This window comes from Ranitomeya variabilis, chromosome 7, assembly GCF_051348905.1.
Source record: "Ranitomeya variabilis isolate aRanVar5 chromosome 7, aRanVar5.hap1, whole genome shotgun sequence".
In the NCBI taxonomy this organism is placed as follows: Eukaryota; Metazoa; Chordata; class Amphibia; order Anura; family Dendrobatidae; genus Ranitomeya; species Ranitomeya variabilis.
Window position 1 is genome coordinate 213,787,105 of NC_135238.1, and position 6,000 is coordinate 213,793,104.

Consider the following 6,000-nt stretch of genomic DNA (forward strand, 5'->3'; position numbering starts at 1 on the left):
GGCTGATGTACTTCTCTATAACCAGATTTCATAATGCAAACTGCCTACATTATTATATAGATGTCTTAGACCTGAGAAGGCTGATGTACTTCTCTATAACCAGATTTCACAATGCAAACTGCCTACATTATTGTATAGATGTATTACACCTGAAAATACTGATGTACTTACTATGAAAATTCATGTTGCAATGGCTGTTTAATCCAGATGCAAAGATAATAATTTTAATATCGGGCAGGAAAACTTTTAAAAAGTGTTATACAGCCATTGTGAAATTAATTTGTATATATATTGATTTGCATCTATAGGTCTAAGAGATGTATTTATTATTATGTATGCAATTTGTTTTGTTATAACTGGTAACAGATCCACTATAAAGGGAGACTGTTACCCCCAAAACACATATTAAACTACTTAAACAGTTATATAGGGGACTTAGCCACTATAAAAATCACACCAGCAATGCAACATTTTAGTTTTCTATTGGTTGAGAAATCGACTTTTAATTCATATGCAAATGAAGGGGCTTTGATGCACCTTTGGCCCAGGACTCCGGACCCCGTAATTTGCATTCTGAGCATTGTCTCTGATCTTGAATGGCTGCATGCACATATTAAGCGGCGGCTGTAGACAGGAGCCAGGGATGGCGGTGCGTTGGCTCAGCGCTCTGTGAGCACCGCTGGGCTCCTTCAGTGTCAGCGTACTGTGCATCGAGGTCAGCCAGAGCTCACTCTCCGACAGAAAGTGCTGTCAATCCGGATCAGGGAGAGTGCCCAGAATACAAACTGCGGGGGTGTAATGGTGCACCGTATACTGCTAGCAGGAATTTTGAAAGTGCTAAGGCCCCTATAAGTAGTTTAGTATTTAAAGAGGTAGGTCACTACTTTTTTTTTATCGATGGTCTTTCCATAGGATAGGTCATCAATATCTGATTGGTGGGGGTGCGACACTCGGCACCATCACCGATCAGCTGTTGTCAGCAATTGAAGTTTTCAGATGATGCCGGAATATAGCGGCGCCATTAAAATTATAGTGGTCAGAGCTGGGTACTGCAGTTCCGCACCCACTTCATTTGAATAGGGGGTGGATCTGCAGTAGTCAGAAGTGACCGCTATAGAAATGAAGGAGGTGCCGTATTTCAGCAGCATCCGAGAACTTCTGGCCAACCCCGGTCCCTGTAACAGCTGAATAGGTGTCGCATCCCCGCCGATCAGATTTAAGAGATTATAATCACACCCTGAAAAGGCAAGAAATATATAGATCGAAAAATAAATATCTCAAGGATACGCCATCAATAAAAAATTAGTGGCCTACCACTTTAGGTAGTCTGAGGATGACAGATGCCTTTTAAGAAGGTTTTTGTAAGACAAATAAATGTAACATTTCTAGTACAGAACAGTATGATAAAAATAAAGATAAACTGTACACTTTTTTAAAAAATTTTCTGCAAATGTTGCATTTTTATTTATTTCTATAAAAGTTTTTTTAGGGTGGAGAGGAAGTTCGAAACATGCCTTGGTTCTTTCATTTGAAAAGCATGAAGGTAATAAGGTGAGTATTGTCACGAATCCTCCGCTCAGTGTGTCTTGGATGCAGGGGCGTGCTGAGCTGTCAGTATATTGCTTCACAGCTCAGCCATCCAATCTGAGACTGGGAAGTGCTGAGCTTCTTCCAGGTGTTCCCTGTTCTAAGCGATTACCCAGCTACTTAGCTAAGCTGTCAGTCCCAGATCTCTGCTAGATGTAGCATTTGCTCAGTGATTTACCTTGTATTCCTGTGTTCTGTTTGTTGATCTATTGATGCCAGACCTTGGACCTTCCTCTGACCATCCCTTTGCTCTGAACCACTATCTTCCTGGTATTCTGACCTTGGACCATGACCTGACTTTGCCTTTGTCTTTTCCCTTTTGCTTACAATGTGCTCTTTTGGTATCTGACCCTGGAATGTTTGACTACCCTGCCTCATGGCTTGTCCTGAGTAGTGACTGGCGTCACAAATATATAACGTTTCATAATAGGAAAATTGTTGGTCGTAATTGGAAATTTCTCTGTTTCCAATATCTAGTTAATGTATTACAGAAGAGGAAACATAAATCTATAATTCTTTTGGACATTTATGCCAATGTAATAAGATATGACTTCAGTAGAAAATGAGAATGTAAATCTTCCGTCAAAGCTGTGTCTTATTTATTAATTATTTTACTCACTTATATAGTTCCATTATTTCCACAACGCTTCATTTTATAACCTGAGACACACATCCCGAAAAGTGTTTGATGAGATCTCTGGAAATATAATCTAAATTAATTGTTGGGAAAAGTCCAATCTAGCAGATCCAGAGTCCTCAGAATGCAATGCCTGAGAACTCTGGGTATCAAAGGTAATTACTACTTAGCACAGTAAGCTATACACAAGATAATGAGCTTTTTTACAGTTGTGTCTGATGACACCTGGACAATTATAAGGATAATTTTTTAATGGGTTGTCCACTACTAGGACAACCCCTTCTTGATCAAAATGTTTGGCCCCGATAAAATAATAAAGCTTATACTCACCTCCTGTGCCAGCTCTGTTCCCACAGTGTTGGCACTTACTCTCCCGGGGCTCTCATGGGGTTGCTGTGACACGTGATGCTGGCGTCCAATCAGCGCTGGAATCACTGTCTCCGCCTTTGGACAAATCAAACAGGAAGAGGAAGTCCGGGCTGCAGCTGATCTCTCACTTCCTCTTCCTGCTTAATTCGTCAGGAGGCGTGGACAGTGACACCAGTTCTGATTGGGCGCCGGCGTCATGTGTTACAACAACAGCACGGGAGCCCCGGGGAGAGTGAGAGCCAACACTGTAGCAATGGCGCCAGCATGAGAGTTGAGTATTAGCTTAATTGTTTTATCAGGGACAAGCGAGGGGTATGAGAAGTCGTTGTCCAAGTAGTGGGCAACTCCTTTAAGTAACTTTAAATCGCAACTGGTAGTTAAACGGTCACTGTACTATCAGACAACTTCATTTCACTTGATAATATGACACACAGATAAATTGCAAATCACTTTATTTTAAAAAACACTATATTACCCCCAAAAAACACACTCCAAAATATAAGCCACTTTGTGTCTTCCTTCTTTCTCACTTGACGTCCACTGCTTGTTATCAAGTGCAATCCATCTCTGACACAAATTACAGGAAGTGGGTGGGTGGAGCTTTGTCTCGTACAGGAAGTTGGAGGGGGTCTTTTGTTTCTCTGCTCCTGCTCTCCTGTCTGTCTGTGCTCATGAGAACTTCATAAAAAAACACAGCATGTTTTTTGAGATTTTATTTTTATTTATTTTTTATCAAAACTGTTGACATATATATATTTTTATCAATAAAATGAAATGTATTACTATTTGACTAAATTTTAATAATCTTCACCAGAAGGGAATTCCAATATTTTTAATACAAGCTCCTTGCTGATCTTCTGTCTTCTGGTGGATATATAGAAAAGGATGTCCAAGCACCTAAGGTACTGGCAGAATGCTGAGGCACTGGAACAATACACTGAAAAGGGGTAGATTGCAAGATACAGAGCTTGAGAATTGGGACTTATTAGGCTGGCATGTGGACCAGAAGCAGTTTCAGCTCGTTGTGGAGAAAGAAGGCAGCCAAATCATGTTCTTCTGTAAGTAGACTAAACTTTAGTATTTTATGGAATTTAATCAACTTGTACTTTATGGGCAATGTCAATTTCAAGGTTTTATGAGGAATGAGAAAGTCTTGGAGCAATGGCTGTAATGCAAATAATGGTGGTCACGTCACTATTACATAACTTGTGTTGCATAAATAGGACCACCTGGAAATGAGAGAATCGTTTTGCAGATGCTAAAAAGAGAAAAATATATCAGCTCACCTTCTCAATGGATTCCTCGCAAGGAAACCTGCAGTGCCGCAGTTAGGAACCCATTTGTAGAGATAGAAAGATATTCAGCGTGTTGAATAAAATTCAGAAGTCTTTATTGAAGAATTAAAACTTCGCACCAGTGTACATGGGCAGAAAAAAGTGCATAACTAGCATACGCATTTCGGAATTTAATCCATGCAATGAATAAGGACTAAATTCCGAAATGCGTGTGATAAATTTGCACTTTTTTCTGCCCATGTGCACCGGTGCGACTTTTTAATTCTTCAATAAAGGCTTCTGAATTTTATTCAACACGCTGGATAGTTTTCTATTTCTACAAATCGTTTTGCCGAGCCCTGGTTTAAGGTTCAAGTGTTAATGATGAAAATCACAGGGCTTCGTCTGACTTTTAGGCTCTGCGCGACATCATCATTCCAACGAGGCGCACGCATGATGTCGCGCAGGAACCTACTTGAAAAGTTACACAGAGGAGGCTGTTTGATTGCAGGGCTCCCTACCGGTGGCCACAGACACAGCCGTGCTGAGAATCTATTCACTCCTCTGTAGCACCAGCATACTCAGAGGTTGTAACCATTCCCATCAGTTTCCCCAATCTGAAACACACCAGAACTAATTCCATAAGTGCCGTTGTGTCCTCTCCATGTTACAGTATCAGAGCCTGGTAGATGATGGAATCATGGACGCTCATCTATTGCTCTGCTCCAGATCTGGCTCAGGAAACTCATCCATCATAATTATTTTCCTTTGCATTCTTCATGTATGGCTCCTACTGTTTGCACATGGTTAGAAACACGACGAGCCATTGAATAGCTTTTTTATACTAGCGTTCCACAGCAGTCGCTTCTCAATGGTCACTTCATGTTGGATGACACCCCGTCAGTGACTTGCCTTCCACATCTGCATGGACTAAATGCTATTATTTGTGCTGTTATATTTTTAGGTTCATGTCGAGGGGGAGCCGGTATAATGATGGGTATTGTTCGGGATGGATGTGCCTGCATCTAAACATATCCTTCCTCCGAGCGCATGTATAGAGCCTTGCAGATCATTCACAGCTCCTAATGACAATCATTCTTCCCCTCATTTGCATGGATTCACAAAAGTTGAATAGTAGCCAAATTTTTCCCATTGAAATATTCACTTAAAGATCTACTTGTTCGGCATCATCCCATGTTACTGCCAACTCCGATCACGCTGTGCCAGCTATTTGCCCTATTACAGATCGAACATTGGTCGCAATTTACAAAGGAAAAAAGACATCTTTATTTTGTTAAAATCAATATGACATATTTCAAGCAACAATTTTCTAACAGGGGGAAAAAAAGGCGACTGACGCATTTTGGGATGTTCATTCCGCTGCCAGCATGACTGCCATTATACTTTCTAATTGACAGTAGTGAGCAAACAGACTTCATAGGAGACTTTCCAGAGAATCAGAGATAACATGATTTCCTATTTTGTAAATATTGTTAGAGGGCGCCGCTCGTCGTCCAAACAAATCTGGAAGTTTTGTATGTTTGTTTATGTTTGTCGCAGAACTGCCCATCATTCATGATGCCAAGGTTGTGGATAGGCAGATGATGAGCGCCACAAATATTAAAGGGCATTTTCCCATAAAATAAATCCATTCATTGTAAGGCCTCCTTCACACGTCCGTATAAAACACGTACGTAAAAAACTGTCCCGGCGTCATCTATGCTTTCCATCAATGTGTTATCAGGGTTGTGCACATCAGTGTGTCATCCGCATATCTGGTTTTTCCACCAGTATTTTCCATCAGTGTGTCACTCGTGTGTCTGTGTTACCATCAGTGTGTCATCAGTGTTTTCCACCAGTGTGTCATCAGTATTTTCCATCAGTGTGTTATCCGTTTTACCATCAGTGTGTCATCAGTATTTTCTATCAGTGTGTTATCCGTTTTTACCATCAGTGTGTCATCAGTATTTTTCATCAGTGTGTCACCCATATGTCTTTTTTTCCATCAGTGTGTCATCCGTATATCTGTTTTTACCATCAGTGTATCATCAGTGTGTCCTTTTTACCATCAGTGTGTCATCAGTATTTTCCATCAGTGTGTCATCAGTATTTATTATTATTATTTATTATTAT